This window comes from Eretmochelys imbricata, chromosome 3 (genome assembly GCF_965152235.1).
Source record: "Eretmochelys imbricata isolate rEreImb1 chromosome 3, rEreImb1.hap1, whole genome shotgun sequence".
NCBI classification, from domain to species: Eukaryota; Metazoa; Chordata; order Testudines; family Cheloniidae; genus Eretmochelys; species Eretmochelys imbricata.
This window is the reverse complement of record NC_135574.1, coordinates 130,101,541-130,119,656: the sequence shown is the minus strand read 5'-3', so window position 1 is coordinate 130,119,656 and position 18,116 is coordinate 130,101,541.

The following is an 18,116-nucleotide window of genomic DNA, read 5'->3' as shown; positions in this document are numbered from 1 at the left end:
AAGTTCGCACTTCACTGGATTCACTGCTTTTGTTACCTGTGCTATCTGTAATCAAGCTAGCTCAGGTAGGCTAGTTCCTTCACAGCTTTTGCTGTGCAGACATACCCGGGGGCAGGGGGGGGGGGCTGTACCAATCCCTCCTAAACTTTTTACATTTTTATTTGGGTTTCACTTGGTTGTGTCTCACTCTGACTCATTGGATGCTCTCTGCTCACTTGGAAATGATATCCAAGGCAAGCTTATGTGTACTTGAAGTTTTTCCTATTTGGTGCCAATATTCAAGGCAGCCTACTGGTTGCAGGACTATGGGGGCAATTTTTTGTACTTGCTGCCCTTAGGTGGGGACAAGGTTATAGCAATGGAAAGGATTGATCAGTCACAGGTAACACAGGCTGAATGTGATTTCAGGTGCATTCACTTTAACCCAAGATGCAGGTAGAGGGATGAAATATTGTACTACCCAAAAGAATAGGAGCACCCCTTTGGAGTGCAGGCTGAGGAAAGCATGTGCTAGGTGGATCATGCCTGATGTAATTTGTTCTTTCATATCATAAGGGAGAGACATAGGGATGAAACAGATCCCAGGACTCTTGGTCCTTGACTAGCATTTGAGAGTATTGCAGGAATAATTGCCTTGGTTCACCTACACCCCCCCGCCCCCCATGTATATATGTCACAGTTCAGGGCAACTGCATCTGTATTTCCCCTCTGTGGTCCAGCAGGGGCACCCACATTTAGGATTCTGTCTCCTCAGCCATCACCTCTCTTGGGAGGAGAACAGTCACTCTCACCTTCCTGACCAAGAGACTTTTCTGTGGTTACAAGTTCATGGCAGCCTTAGCTCAGAACAAGCACATAGACCATGCAGATCAGCCCATTCCTTTATACAGTTTGGGCCTTTGATCTTCCGATTCTGGGAACAGCTGATCAGCAGACAGTGGTCCCCTCCTCAGTGCATGGCTGCAGAAGGCTGGGTTTTTGCACAACCAGTGTGTGAGTGTGGGCAGGTGGAGAGGGATTTGCCTTCCCCCCCTTCCCCCCCACCCACAGATTTTTCCCAAGAATTCCACTTTGCACATATTGTCCCAATAGACCATTCTGGTCTGTCACATTGTTCAGTGTAGTCCTTTGCTCATCCAGGCCCACAATAATACATAATACAATGTGCTCCAAAGATATTTAAACTTCATTCAATACAGTTTTTCAAGGCTATTGCAGAAAATTGCCATATCTGTTACATTTCCCCTAAAGAAGGGGGTGTAACTAGTGTAATAGAATGCTAAACTGTATGATCCTGTTCAGCCACTAGGTGGCACCACGTGTGTAACATACCTTATTTAAGCTAACCTCAGCCCTAGCTGACAGAACATTAAAGGATCATATAGTGAACACATCTCTGGCATATCTCTCTGGAAAGGAAGCTCGGTAGCCAGTCCATATCGGGTACAAGAGCCTGACCTGCCAGTTGCAGCCCTGCAACATACCATGTACAAGGTACACATGACAACTAGGGTGATTGACCGGCATCCTAGGGGAACCCATGGCCTTATTTCCTGGACAGGCTTATTCCCTGGATGATAGGTTTCAGAGTAACAGCCATGTTAGTCTGTATTCGCAAAAAGAAAAGGAGTACTTGTGGCTCACGAAAGCTTATGCTCAAATAAATTGGTTAGTCTCTAAGGTGCCACAAGTCCTTTTCTTTTTCCCTGGATGATGTTTCTGTCATGCCAGGGCCTTTCCTAAGTTCACATTTCAACTATTCAGATGCTAAACATTCTGCAGACAAGCCGGCGTGCATCCTTTAAAAATCCGTGCAGAGTCAGTGGACAACTCTCCTGTACAATTTCTCTGCTTAGCTTCCTTCTAATGCTTTGAAGGCTGTCTCTTCTATGCAATTCTGCACAACTGAAAATGTACGTTCCTCTTTAAAGTAAGAAAACTGCAGAGGACATAGTACTTAAGCCACGGGGAAGATAAAAATAACTATTATTTAATTGCTAGAACTTTCCTAAACCACTTTATTAAAAATTAAGGTGTGAGGGTACTATAGTGCAGGGGTGGCCAAACTGTGGCTCATGAGCTGCATGTGGCTCTTTTCTAGTTAAACTGCAGCTCTCAGAGCCCCCCACCCCCTCATTCTCTGCTTACCAGATTGGTTGGGAGAGGTCAGAGCTTCTGCCCTGCGGTGAGGTGGTGGGACTAGGAGCTTCTGCTGAGTAGGGAGGGGGGGTCTCTGGGCTTCAGCTCTGTGGGAGGCATCTTCTGGGGCTTGGGGCTTCAGCAGGAGCAGGGCTGAAGCCTCATGCTCCAGCAGGCGTGCCCCGCAGGGCTGAAGCCCCGAGACTCCTGACCCTGCAGGGCAGAATCCCCTAGCCCCACCAACTTGCCGCAGGGCAGAAGCCCCGAGCCCCAGCAGGAGCACTGCGGCTCTCGAACTTCTGAAGATTGTCATATGTGGCTCAGAGCCAGTAAGTTTGGCCACCCCTGCTATAACGAATCCTTGAAGTCGGTCATGCTTAGGGTTGTCACATAATGCACTGTCATGGCAGTTTTCGATGAATGGAAATATTATTCCCCAAATTACTATGAGTTCCTTCTGGAATTAAAAAAACAACAGATATCTCTGCTGTGTTACTGTAGAGGGTGTCATTTCTAGCAGCAGTCTGGCTGTGATGTTCTGTAGTGGGGACAGAGTCCTGTAGCTGCAGAGCTTGGCACGCTGCAGCATAGAGAGACATGGATTCAGGCTTGTCTCAGGGCAGAGCTGTGTCAAGCTTCCTTATCCTGGAGGTGACGTCCTTGTGCTCTGGAAAGGTGGGGGAAAGGGTGATGATCATGGATGTACAGTCACTGTGTTGGCACCTCCTGCTAGCAGTTTTGTGGAGGATTAGTCACTTGTGCCACTCACCACTCGCTATTCCTACCAGACAGAAGGAACCCCACTGCTAGTGCATTTGAAGGTGAAAGGAAGCAATTAAATGATGTCAAAAGATCATTTTGCCCAGAATAAAGTTCTAGGAACTCTCATCTGAACTAGTGCTGTTTGGACCAGACAAAGGCACACAGAGACTGTTGGGAGACTAGCAAACCCCTTTCCCTCAATAAAGGAGGATTAAGGCTAGATGGCTATTTAGATTCTGAACTGAGGATATCACAGGCAAGAATTGACAGAATAGTCACAGAACTGTGTTGTGCAACGAAGAGACTTATATTTTTTTCAGCACTGCCACTATTCAAGCAAGATTGTTGTGTGAGTGGTATTTGTGCTGGGAAGCGGGTTGTTTTAATGGTAAAATTATCACCAAAAAATAAGTATTAGAAAGTGCTCTGTTGGTAATGAAGGGGCATGTAATTCCCAGAGCTGTGCTTTGAAACATTTGACATCCAGCTATTTTTATAGGAGTAGCTTTCTGATGGGTGTCTTTATGACTGAGGGTTAGTTTGTAAGGCAGTGTCTTCCAATGCTAATTTGAAGGCAGGATGCTTAATAGCAATTTGAGTTCCTCGCTCCTTGACTGGTTTTCACATACTGTCGTATTCAGCTAGATCACAGATATTGCACACTGCCAGACACAAGTCGGTGTTTTAGCAGGGTTTGATATCTGGTGCTAACTGGACTTGCCAAGTATTCATCCTGCACGTCACCACATCCTTGCATTATTGACACTAGCAGCTGTCCCAGGTAATCCAGCATGGAGTAGGGGGCTCTTCTAATTTGTCTCAGCAGGACATTATTCTTTATGTATCTCACTGCAAAGTGTTCTGTTTTCAAGTTTAATCCGAGACTTCATCCTGGCTTTTTCTCTTTCCTTTTTAACTTTGCTCTGGCAAAAGTTTCCAGGCTCTGACAGCTCTGAAAATCACCCAAAGAGGCTGGGATAGATACCAGATAAAAACTGGCTGCATTCTTGGAATGCATCATGCTGAAGGGACAGTGTACTTTCTCTGCCTCTTGGACCCTGTGTGCGCGCTGGGTTAAATGTGGGTTACAAGAGATAAGAGAAATCTGAAATCCAGTGGAAAATGACACCCTCCAAAATTGATTTAATGGTTTGTACAGGGCATACCTAGTCCAAATAGGCCAAAAGTACAACTGATTTTATCTTTAAAGAAATCCTGGTACTGCACGAATCCAAGACACACATTTAATAGACAATCTTAAAAGGGATTAGGTTTACAGACCATAGAAGATGGGAAGGCGGGCACAAGATCCATCAATCACTACTCCACCGCTGCAATTGAAGGAAATTAGTCACATGGGATAGGTCTACCATATCCCAGCATGCGGTCTCTGCTCAAGAAGAGGATGGCAAATATCCCAAGCTCCATGTCAGTAATAAATTGGTGGTGGCAAACTTTTCACGTAAAGTTAAAAGGGTAACCATCCTGTCCCATGATAATTTGACTATGCATATATAGGCCTGATCTGAAGGCAATGGAAAGACTACCATAGACTTCAGTGGACTTTGGATCAGACCTTATATGTATTGAATGGGTTTGGGGAAACTGGGATTGAAGGTATGATTTTGCAGGTGGAGTGAAGGGAAGATGGAAAGAAAAGGCAGAGGAAGGATGACTTAAAACACAGAAAAGGAAAGAAAATAATTAGAAAAAGAAAGAAAAAATATTAACGAGCATGGCAGAGGAGGGGAGAAAGTAGGGGAAGGAATATAACAGTAGAAGAGGAGAAAGCATGTCTGTTCATCTTCCTGCATGCTTTGCAGTGAAACCCTCATGGAGTGATAGAGAGCATGGTGTTAGTAGTCTGCTGACAATCATTTGTGGGGTGGGAGAAGGAAGCATGCTGGTGCATTCAGAGTAAGGGCTAAAAGAGGGCCTGGCTGAGGTGGAGTAAGGTCAAGGAGCCTGATTAGAGATTCATAGAGTCCAAGACCAGAAGGGACCATTGCATAGCCACCGACTCCACGGGTGCTCCGGGGTTGGCGCACCCATGGGGAAAAAATGGTGGGTGCTGAGCACCCACCGGCAGCCCCTCATCAACTCCCCCTCTGCCTTCCAGTGTTTGCTGCCCCCTGACAGGCCCCGCTGATCAGCGCCTTCCCCTCTGTCCCCGTGCCTCCCGCCCACCGTGATCAGCTGTTTTATGGCTTGCAGGAGACTTGGGGAGGGAGGGGGAGGAGCAAGGGTGCAGCGCGCTGGGGGAAGGGGTGGAATGGGGTGGTAAGAGGCGGGGTGGGGGTGGAGCAAGGGCAGGAAGAGGCAGGGCGGGGTGCAGTGGGAGTGGGGTGGGGTGGGGCAGGGGCAGGGCCTTGGAGGAAAGGGTGGAGTGGGGTTGGGGTCTGGGGCAGAGCCAGGGGTCGAGCACCATCTGGCACGTTAGAAAATTGGTGCCTGTGGACAATTGTGATCATCCAGTCTGAGCTCCTGTATAGCACATGCCATAGAACTTCCCTGAACTAGTTCCCAGAGCAGATCTTTTAGAAAAACATCCAATCTTGATTTTAAAATGGTCAGTGATGGAGAATCCACCACAACACTGGGTAAATGGTTCCTGGGGTTAATTACTCTCACGGACAAAAATTTATGCCTTTCCTGTCTGAATTTGTCTAGCTTCAACTTCCAACCACTGGATCCTGTTATACCTTTTTCTGCTAGATTGAAGAGCCCATTATTAAATAATTGTTCCCCACGTAGATACTTATAGGCTGTGACCAACTCATCCCTTAACCTTCTCTTTGTTAAGCTAAACAGATGAGAGAGGTTGTCTGGAACTATTGGGAGAAGTTTGATGTTGGGGACACATCAGGATGTGTCAGGAGACTTGATTGTGTAGTGGGAGGTGGTGTGGGGCTTAGAATAAAGTTACTTTTGCAAGGGCAGTTCATGGTTTTAATAAGGAATTTTGCAAGGGCAGTAAGCTCTTTATTTTTGTGCATGTGTGTCTATGTACACACACAAGGTAGTTGCATGGTTTTAATATCTGGTGATTTAGAGAGGAGGGGAGCTACTCCTTTGTCCATCTATTCTTCCTCAGGAGATGAGGACAGAAGAGAACAGGAAGTTGGGGTGCAGTTGCCACTCACCATGACATTTTATTTTGGTTGTCACAAAATTATGATCCTGATGGTGGATTGCCACCTGTTGAAATTGTGTCTATAGACATTGTGGTGGTGTGTTAGGATTTGCAAATGCAAATATCATTAAACTTTGTCACAGTGTTGCAATGTGACTTTGGGGAAGGGAAAATTCAAGTGTCAACCTTGGGTATATACAAGAAAGAAGCAGGCAGGATTTTCTTACTCTAAATCAAAAGGTAGGATCCAATGCTACTAAGTAAAACTCTGAGTTCTCTTACTGTAGCTGGATGTTATCTGACTTCTTTCCTCCTGTGGCAAACCACATACTAGGGGAAGGAGCGGAGAGTATGTAGTGGTATGAGTTTTGGCATCAGGATTCCTGGAGTCTGTTCCTTTCTTTGCAACTTACTCTCTGTATAACCTTAGGCATGTATCCTTAAACTTTCTGTACCTCAGTTTCCGCAAAAGTAAGATGGGCATAAAACATGATAGGGGTGAAGTGAGGCTTCATTATTGTTAAGTGCTTTGAGACCTTCAGATGGAAGGCACTTGAAATCTGTAAAGTTTGTTATAACAGTAATCATATTCCCATGGGAGATAATATATGCTGAGAGAGAAGACTTCAGGTAACAGGTCTATTGAGTGATGGGCCTGGGTTTTCCAAGATACTTAGATTTTTGGAATGAGGTACAGTTCTGACAATGGCTCAGTATGTGAGACTTTCAGAAACTTCTTCCTTCCAAAATGAATTACAGAACTGTTCATAATTCCTTTCCTGTGACGCATGCTCTAGATCAATTTTTTTCTGCTTTCCCATGCATTAGTCAACTTTCGTGCGCACTACGGCAATTTTTTGACTATACTCTAGTTGCATTAAGGTTGTGGAGAGGCAGAAAAAACTAGGGCAAAGTTCTCAAAGGACAGTACATCTTCGAACTTCTTTTCTGCTGGATAAAAATTTATGCAAATAGCTGAAACTTGAAATAAAGACTTATCTTGAACTGAATAATGCAACTGCCCCGTACCTGACCAAACTGCGGGAATCACTAACTACATCTGTTAGAGGCCAAGTGATATAGCATACATCAAAAGAGAAGAACAGAGGCTGGGGGAAAACAATTATGGTTAACAAATGAACAAAAACAATTAGGCAGCTTCCCTCCCACAGTAGCAGAAGCTTCAAGCCGTAATCCAAATGAGGTGCGAGGTTAACATGCTGCACATGCTGTTAGAACAAGTGGAATACTCTGTGCACCATCTTAAACAACATTTCTGAGAATCGTGGAAAAAACCTGTATACATTACTGGCCTAGAGTCATAAACCTATTGGGACTTTAATGAAACATTCACTCACTACTTAGGTTCCTGGGACTTAGATGAGACAAGTGAGTATGTTACGATCCTTAGGTCATAGTAAAGGTGGTTCAAACCCCTTCTTCTCCTCCACTCCCCACTCAATCAATCCTGCCATCATTACATGCTGTGAGGAAACCTCTCCTCCTTATCTGGTAAAGAGTGTACCTGTACTATCAGCATAAACTGTGGCCTATATATGCCATTACTGCCTTGCTCTCTGAGGGTGACAATGCAGCTGGTAGTTGGACTAAGGATAGAAGATGACTGTGGCATCTCAGGTAGCCTATTTGCTTTAAGGTGCCTGTCCCCCTGTGGCATCTGAGCACTTCTAAGAATTAGCTACGGCCATGTTTAAATAAAATCCCTTTTGTCGGTTCAATAAACGCTATTTGCGCTGATCCTACCCACCGTCAGAGACAGGATGTAGGACAAGCTGAACCACTGCTCTGATCCTGTATGGCTATTCCTGTGTTCTTAGAAAAATATCTACTAGATAACTTTAACAAATTATAGGCAGGAATAAGGAAGACACTTCAGAGGACCAGTGTTTTACAACAGATGAGAGCTCGAATTACCCCAACCGTAATAAAAGTGCATTTGAAACCTAACTTGCTATGGCTTCTAAGACAATGAAATAAGGGGCCAGTGAATCATATTGGTAGGAAGATGACTCAAAGTTTATTCACAGCTGAGGTTACAATCCTTGCAAAGCTGTTACAGTTTAGTGCCTGTGAGCAGTTCAAAACCTTGAGCATCTCCAGCATTACAACTGTCCGTCCTCCTTCTCTTCTGACTATCCCTTCCCTGCCGTATATACCACTTATGATGTTCCCCAATGATGTTCCCCATTTGTGATTGGGAAATATCAAAAGTTTTGCTCTAGATAAGCTCCAGAAAGTTTCTATCTACCCCAAATTTACCTGAGCTTTTGAAAGTCTCCCTACTTCTATGTTCTTCTTTCTTTTCTTTTAATTATTATTATTGTTGTTTGTTTGTGTACAGTAGGGCCTGGAGTCCCTAATCAGGGATGATATACCCATTGTGGTAGGTACTGTACTCACACATAATGAAAAGACAGTCACTGCCAAAAAGTGCTTATAATCTAACTATGAGAAGATTCAGGTGGAGTTTGGGGTGGGGATGGAGCACATGGTAATGAGGATCCAAGTTATGAATAGTGTAATAAGCAGCAGTCACAGAACACCAAATGACTCACCATTGTCAAGCAATTTGTGGGCATCATTGGCACAGGTGGCCTTTAAGGGGAGGTTTGAAGGAGGATAATAATACCTGTGGCTTTTTAGCTCTTCCTATGAATAAGGGACAGTGTGGAGGCCTTTCCTTTCTTTGAGCGCCATCCCTCGCTTCAGTCTTCGCAGCTGCCCCATAATCTTTCCAGCTTCCTCTCCATGACCTCCTAACAGATCCTAGACTTCAAAATCCCACACCCAACCCCTATTAGTCCTACCAGTATCTTTAGTGCTATTCCATTGGAGCTGACCTCAGAGCTTGCTCGCTCACTCTCTCTCTCTCTCTCTGTTGGGCTCTAGCTGGATGTTCTATGCTTCTGGGTTCCCCACCCTTATTGGAAAGTCCTTTGGAATTTAAAAGTAATTATCCCCAATAGGGTTCTATAGAAATTATTCTGAAAACCTAAAGAACTAGATTCTCTGCTGTACCCTGTATCCATTGGGGTATGGCGCAGAGGGAACTGATTGTGGCTGCCTGATTCCGGGGTCAGTTGTATGTGGGCTTGGGCTCCATAGTTCTCTAAAGCACATCTACTCTACAGTATGTCTTCTGGCTATAATGCCCAAGGAGCCATCTGTTGCTGGAGAGTAGCCATACGCACTCCCACCACCACCACTTCCCTTTGCTGGGGCAAAGTGAAACCTACCCTGGTATAGGTGGTTCTAGGCCATGGGACTCCCCAGTGTTAGAGGAATCCAAATCCAAGGTCTGGTGGCTTTCTGGCAACTTTGGGCAACTAGAGCAACACAAAGAGGCCAAAATAAATAAGATAATCTTACACATAGAATTTACTAGAGAATACAAATCTTTCTATGGGTCTGTGGAGCCATCTCATAGAATCCGGTAGCAGGGATATTATTTTCTGTTATGCTCCATCTGACTTTTCCATAAGGAGACAAGAGGGTCCTGTCAGTATACACTGCCCTGTGTAACTCTGGGAAAGTTCTGGAACTTATGAGACTTCTAAAATTATCCCACTCATACAGGGATGCTAGAGGTGCTGCTGAGAGAGATTTCAGCAAGGAGATTGCAGTATAGCAGGAGATCTGAGAGAGAGAGAGAGAGAGAGAGAGAGTTTTCAAACACTGAAAGGCTCATTTGATTTAATTTGAAATGTGGGTTATAAATTCAACCATCTCTAGATGCTACGGGCCTGATCTTCAGCTATGGCCAACATAAGTGTCTTGATAAAATCCATTAATTACATGTAGATTGAAGGTTTCAGAGTAGCAGCCGTGTTAGTCTCTATTCGCAAAAAGAAAAGGAGTACTTGTGGCACCTTAGAAACTAACCAATTTATTTGAGCATAAGCTTTCGTGAGCTACAGCTCACTTCATCAGATGCATTCAGTGGAAAATACAGTGGGGAGATTTATATACACAGAGAACATGAAACAATGGGTGTTACCATACACACTGTAAGGAGAGTGATCACTTAAGGTGAGCTATTACCAGCAGGTTAGCGATGGGCGGGGGGAACTTTTGTAGTGATAATCGAGGCGGGCCATTTCCAGCAGTTGACAAGAATGTCTGAAGAACAGTGGGGGGTGGGGGAAAATAAACATGGGGAAATAGTTTTACTTTGTGTAATGACCCATCCACTCCCAGTCTTTATTCAAGCCTAAATTAATTGTATCCAGTTTGCAAATTAATTCCAATTCAGCAGTCTCTCATTGGAGTCTGTTTTTGAAGTTTTTTTTTGTTGAAGAATTGCCACTTTTAGGTCTGTAATCGAGTGATATATTTTTATATGTAATATACTTTAATGTTTTCAAGGCAGGGATCATGTCTTTCTACAGTACCTAGCACAATGGTTATTTGATCATGATCAGGACCCTTGGACATTACTGCAATAGAAATAATAAGTAATGATCCACCAGCTCTACTTTTGGCCCTCTACACAAATAGAGGAAATATACCTGTTTCTACTGGAAAATCACCTTGCCTTTGTCCAGCAGTCAAAGCTTTGCATTAGAAGATTCTATACTGTGTCTGCTCAGACACCTGCTGCTCTAAACTATTTGACACATTGTAATCATCAGGCAATAGTGAAACATGAAGGAAAAAAGTCAGTGGCTGGCTGGCTGAAGAAAATTGCACCCACAGGGAAGCTGCACAAGCTGGGATATTCACTGCTGAGGGAGCTCAGGTAGTGAATGGAGTGCATCACTGCCTCTCTGCCACAAAGGTTCTGTCAGAGGCAGACAGTTTTAATTTACAGCTCATCTTACGTTGACATCTCTCCTGCTGATTCTACTTCCTCTCTGGGCTGGCTCCCAGCAGAGAGTGGTTGCAAGCACTTTGTGATGTTGCTCTTGTCCCTCTGAGATGACTTTGTGCCACAGGGCCTGCAATTCAAATGCACCAGCAGAATTTGAGGGCTGAATATAACCTATTTTTTGCTGCTATTTTTGGCGATGGGAAGAGTAAAATGTTTTCAGAACCTTTATGCTGGTCTCAAGACTGTGGTCGCTGCAACGCTACCAATCCCTGAGCTAACAGAAATTGCTCTCAGCACATTTCTCTCTTCCACTTCATTTCTGATCACTCACTCTGTTGTGGACTGAGCTGCCAGTGGGTACGGGTTGAACAGTAGCCTGATCTAACAGATTGCTAAGAGAGTAACTTAATTTACAACAGATGGTATTTGTTATTACTTTCCATCCATATCAGGAGGAAAAACTCTCCTTGGAAGAAAAACTGCATGCAACCTTTCAGTTTTCTTGTAGGACTAGGCAAAATTTATTCAGATAAAATATGATTATACACATAAAGTAAGAACTGCCCCAAAAGTCCAGACAGAGCTTTAACCAAACCTACGTTTAGTTTGAATAATTCTTTTTCCCCACATCTTTTTACACTTTTGGCTACGCCAATCTGTATTACTGGGTCTAGATAGGAACAGAAGTGGTTGTGATAAAATACCACTAAAAAGTTGGCATGCCCATGAGTTTTAGCCCAGTTTCAAAGACTCCAAAAGTTGGTTAGTTTGGGGTTCTTATCCAAACTAACTAAATAATAATAATCCTTAGTAATTTATTTAACACTTTCAATCTTTATTTATTGTTATTATTATTATTACCATAGCCCCTAGGAGCCCTAGCCATGGGACGGGACCCCATTGTGATAGGTAGTGTACAAACACAGAACAAAAAGTCAGTCCCTGCCCCAAAGACCTTGCAATCTAATCTTCAAAGTGTTTATAATCTTTGCAATTCACAAGAAATGTTTGAGATTGGTAAATTTCATTATTGCCATTTTATAGATGGGGAAACAGAGACAGGTAGACGTTAAGTAAATTGCCTCAGGCCACAGCCACAGAGGAAATTAGTGTCAGAGTTGGGATTAAAGCTTCAGAACTCCAAGTTCCTAGACCTGTACTCAAACCACTATGGAGTTCCCTGGTAGTTGTGACATCATCAGCATAGCACATGCTTGGTGATTGCTTGAAGTAAGAGCCAACAATCTGTAATGGTCAGGAACCTGAAAAAGAAACAAATGGCAACACTAATATTCCCAGTGTAGCCAATGACTCCTCTTTGTCATGCTGTGTTGCCAACTCTGGAGATATTATCACGCATATCACAATATATGTTGTGTTTGTTGAAGCACCAGTTCCTGGAGTCATGTGATTTAAATCAGACTCAAGTAGTTTTTGTAAGTTTCTTACCCTCATGATTTTGAAGAAAAGAATGAAAAAGGCTTGTAAAGCAGAAGGCAAATAAAAATAACCTAAAATGTATTATTTTAAAATCTCATGATTTTTAAGCTAAGGTCATGATTTTTTGGAGCTTGACTCAAGATTTTTGAGTGGTTGGTGTTGGCAATACTGCATTCAACATATTTTGCAATGGTTTTGGTTTTTTGTATTTCGTATTTGCAGATCATCTTAATATATAAGTCTCACCGTGCTCAGAGGATGACAGATCTCATACAGGTGTTTGCTTTTGGCCTAAATACTGAATAAAATAAAATTATAGTATGATGCCTGCCAATGTTTAGGTCTTTAAATCTAAAAATATTTCTCTCTCCACTTGGATACCTTTGATTCAGTTGTTACCCATTATATTCAACTGTGCCTTTGTCACCTAATGCCTATGGAGGTCAAGCTCTTTGTTACATTGGTACAGTCCATTGAAATCATCAGGGTTGTACCAAAGTAACTGAGAGCAAAACTGGACTTTGTTATATTTTCTTTGGATCCCATAAAGGTAGCACTAGAAAACACCCTGCTTAGTTTTGCCACTGGCACCTTCAGTTTTACCTGTGGTTTAATGAATAGGCAAGGATAAAACTAACTAAATATGGAAATAGGCAATGTTAAAAATTAAAAACAAACCCAACAGAAAGGAAAAGACAATTATTACAAAACCAATTAATACTGTAAACTGTGGCAGTTAACAGAACTAAAATTAATTAATGGTTTAGTGGGGTTGGGGGGGTTTCTTACAAGATGTGGGCCAGTCAGACAGATGGCCTTTGTTATATGGTGTATCCTTTTCCCCAATTCTTTATTTGTCTTTTGTTATAGATTGTAATGTCTTTGGAGCAGACTCTCTCTTTCTATATGCCTATAGAACTCTTACCACATTTTGAGTGCTACTGTAACAAAAATAGATAATAATTAATATAGGTCACATATTAGGATTAACCCATTTACTATTAATATCGCCTTGAACCTTACCTCACAGACATAAAGACAGTTCACAGACACTCCCAGGAATAGTTTGATGAGTACATTGCCCTTTTATGCTACAACCCTTGTTAAAAGCCCAAAGTGTGCACTTCTCCTTTGAACCAGTTTAGACAATGATGGCACATTTGAGTCATTTCCATAATTTCCTTATGTGCTGGTGGTATGGATATAAATTTATGTGATGTATATATTATGCATACAACTCAACTAGTGGTTATTGTTATCAAACACATTCATTTATTCACACCCTACACACTATTGTAATAATCTTTGTACAAAATATGTTTTGTGAGGTATCATTGGATAACTAATCACTCATTGATCAATATCACGATACCGTGTGTGTAGCAACATTATCTGTAAAGTTATGAACATAAGCTGAAATCATGACTGAAGTGTGTTTGCAAGATAAGTGTGGGGAATGGGTCAACCTGTTTCTCAAAGACAAATCACAAGCTGACATCTTTAGCCAAGTGTCATCAAAGTTGATGGGCAATCACCTATTAAGAGGCCATTTTTGGCAAAGAGGGAGGCAGGAACAAACAGATTGACATCTTAGCAAACAATAGCATGAAACCTCTTTCACCATGAAACTGCATGACTCCTTCCTCACAGAGAGGATCAACTTTATCCAGGGGTAACCCTCAGGAAAAGGCATTTCAAAGGGGGACTGGACTATAAAGTGAGGGGCAAAACCACCCCAAGCTCTCTCTCCCTATCCATCTCTCTCTTTCACCTAAGAAGACTGAAGAAACAGCCCTTGGACTTTGGGAACAGATCCTGGCCTCAGAGTTTGGTCAACAATATTACTGAAAACATGTGATAAGGGACTTCACCTTGAACCAAGTCTAGTTTGTTAAGTTTTAGTACTAGGAAGTGTGTTATCTTTATTTAATTTCTGACTTTAATGCCTCATTACTTCTATTCACTTAAAACATATCTCCTTGTAGTTAAATACATTTGTTTTATTCTTTAGCCAAAACTAACCCAGTGTTGTGAACTGTGTGGGTATCTCCATTTAGGGTAGCAAGCTGTTGATCCCCTTACGGGGGGACAATGGACCTATTATATCTGGGCTGTCTAGGAGAAGGCTGGACTTTGCAGAACTCATGTTTTGAGGGGAAATCTGGGGCTTGGCATGTGTTGGGGACACCCTGAAAATGGTAACCAAAGGTTGGTGAAAACCAGAGTGTGATTGATGTGTGGCTGGCATGCTGCAGCTATACACAGACACTCTGGGTGTTACCTGCTTGCTGGCAGGCTGTTTGTGAACGTCCCAGGTGGGATCTACAGCAGCAAGACATTGTGAGGCACCCAAGGTTGCAGGCCAGGGGTGGCACAACCCCTCACTGGTCTGGATTGCACTCTGGAATGGGATAGTTATTGAATCCCATAAGAAGTTTATCTTTCAGCTTGGTTATGTACATGCCTTGTGACCTTCTGAAATTCCACAAGGGATAATTGCAGGCTTAGAACTAGGAAGAGCCCCCCTGACCTGTTTAATGGAGTACCTGTTCTCCTCTTCTCGTGTATCAGAATTCAATACAAGTCATTGGTCCCAATTTGATCCATGTTTACATTGCTTTAACCTGCTCCTCTTGGAGTCATACTAAACACATAACTACTTCTCTTTTAGACTTCTTGTTCTTGAGTCACATTATTTACAGCCACAAAAATGAGCATGCTTCTCTGTTTCTGTGAAGCATCGGTGACATCCAGTGGCTAGTTATGCAGATGTAAATATTTGTGTATTCACTTCCAGTATGTTTACTAGAAGATATATTTACTCCTTCCTTCTGTTTTCTAAAGATGGAAGCCAGCAATCTTTTGGGTAGCCTTGTTCCTGTACTACACAGTATATTAAAGCACACAGGGCTAGTTTCTCAGCCACGGTTCTGTCCACTTTGTGCTGTCTGAGGATGTAGTTTGGACAAAATTGGCCAGCTAAGTTGTTCCCCAACAGAGGGGAATTCTCAACTGGCATAAAGCTAGCAGAGGTAGTTCTTATGCACACCTCTTCCACTCTGTCATCGGGAGCAGCTCCTTGTCTGCTCTGATTTCTGTCAGGGATAGGACTAGGGTAGCTTGAGAATCAATGTGCTACAACCTGACGCCCCCCCTCTTCACTCCTGCCTGCACTGTTTCTGGCACTGAAGAGAATCTCGCACATGAATTACCCTTGATGAAAAGAAGCCCAATTTTGCAACATTTTAATGTGTTTTACACATAAAACATGTTTTAAAAGTTGCAAAACTTTTACATAAATCAAATATGTAATAAATTATTTAAAAACAAAAAACAAAACAAAAAAAACCCACCACCACCAAAACAGACCAAACCAATGTCAGTGCAATTCTATGGTCCAGATTTAAATTGCACATCAGTTGGGGAATTCAGCAATCTTAATTCTTCATCTGGCTCATATGGGCCCTGATTCATCAAGATGCTAAAGCACATATTAACTTTAAGCATGAGTGGAATTTCATTGGCCCCAGTGGAACTACTCATGTGTCTAAAGTTAGGTACGGATGCTTAAGATTCTTGCTGAACCAGGGTCTTGGGCCTTATCCTGCTGTGACTGAAGTCAGTGGAAAAATCCCCATTGACCTCAATGTGCAGGCTTGGACCCAAAGAACTAACTCCTGCTCACTTTACTCACATGAGTAGTCCCACTGCCATGTGCTTTGCAGTCAACAGAAAACAATGGATGCAAGTGACGTATTAGTCAGAAACATCTTCCTTTGCTTTGAACTTAAGTTTCTTAATTAGAGTTCAGTCTGAAACATCTACAGGAAGTAGCCAAAATAGAATTTGCCTTTAACAATGTGGGCAGACAGCCAAGCATTGCAGTGGCAGAAATGCCATTTTATTAAGGGAATGCGCTCAAAGCAATGCATCAGCACCAAGTACATCATTTTGTTTAATGTTATCTACATTTCCTGGAGGTTCTTGGTAGCCTGCGCATCTCCCATGAATTAATTTTAGTATCTCTATCTCTGCATGCAGCATGCTCTTGTACTTCTACCCTTTATCCTAAATTGTATGCTATGTCCCTGGCAAGCAGTGCTTTTTAATAAAAATAACACCCAAAGAAACCTTAAGACTGAGACAGGAGGTTACATGGTTTCTTTACTTCCTCATTTAACTAATGTACACTAGAATGGAAGCATTTCCAAGATAGTAGATTAGTCATTGGCAGCCCTCAGGAAAGTGATGATTCAATTATACTAAACATTATTTATAATATCAATGTGCATCCCTTTAAGTGTCCTCTGCTCAGGGAAGTGAAGTGACACTGGGATCTTTAAAAGCTATTAGCCTCCATGCAGTCTGTAAATACCTCTTCCCCCCCCCACAATCTTCCTGCTTTTGCAACTGTGTTACCTGCACAAAATTCTCTGTTACGCTCACACTCTAGAGGCATTCCTAGGGCTCAAGCATAACCCTGCAGGTTTGCAGGACCTTTTACCAGTGAAAGTGCCTTACTCAGTAATATCCTTATCCTCTATTTATTAACAATTACCAAAAACAGAGTGCACACATTACACATACAGTGCTTACCACTCCCAATAAAACAGACTAACTTTTCCCTGCTGGCCAGTCAGGATCAGGTCCACCTGGGGGACTCCAGTTTCTACATGGTGTCATTGACAGATTGTTGAGGTCTGGCAGCTCTGATCTTTGGGGCTGTGTCCTGGAATTAGTTCCCAAAGAACTTCCTTTCGGACTCCAGTTTATATAGTGAAATTTGAGTCCTTTTTAGCTCTATCTTAACCAATCATTATACTAAAATTTTACTAACCAATCCTAACACATTGTAACAAAATTCTCTAACCAATCCTATCCCACCACCTTAATTTACACCTTGCAAAATTAATTATGTAACAGATGGAAACAATTAAAGAACCAGAGACCATACAGATAAACAATAGGGAAGTGGGGACCATAATGACAAAACAATAAAGAAATGAGGATTTCACAACTACAACTATTGATAAGTGATTTCTTGACAGAATGCTATTAAATTAAGTTTTCTTTAACCATATTAAGATCTTTTTCTTTATCTGGTGGTAGAGTGGGTGCCATTAGGACAGGGTCTCCTTCTAAACAGCCTGATATTACATTGTTTTAATGTTATTTAAATGGAATGTGAAGATGTGACTTCCTGCTTCTCAGCTAATGGCTACTGTTCAGCTGCTCTTTTAATCTGGCTGCAGATGAAGGCCTTAGGCTTTACAATATGGCTGCAGACAAAGGGCTTATCCTTGCAACTGTGCTGATTCTGAAGTGTTATTTAAATGACTTTCAGATGTCTCATCTTCAGTCTCTCCAAGGCTCCCGTGAAAGAGAGGCATATGTTAATCCTTTGTCACCGAAGCCTGCAGATTAAACATAGTTGGAAGGTTTCCACAAGAGTTTATTAAAAGCACCATTTCCCTACTATTTGGAATGGATGGTGTGAAATGGCATTTTAAAAAAAGCCCAGCATACCTGCAGATGATTGAAAATCAAAGAATGAGAACAGCAACATGAGTAAAGCCAAGGTAAAAGGAAGAGGGATGGACCAGAGGCTTATAACAGAAATGTACTGTAGTCATGGTAAAAAAGTAGTGGCAGAAAAGATACCTTCAGACAACTCATTGTAATGTCTGATTCATCCACCTCTATGGTAAGACTGTCTATCCTCACCATTCTTCTACATTTTTGTAATATCTCCACTCCATCGCACCACTCCCATTGACTAGCACCACTTTGGGTGTCTATTGTCTAGTTTAG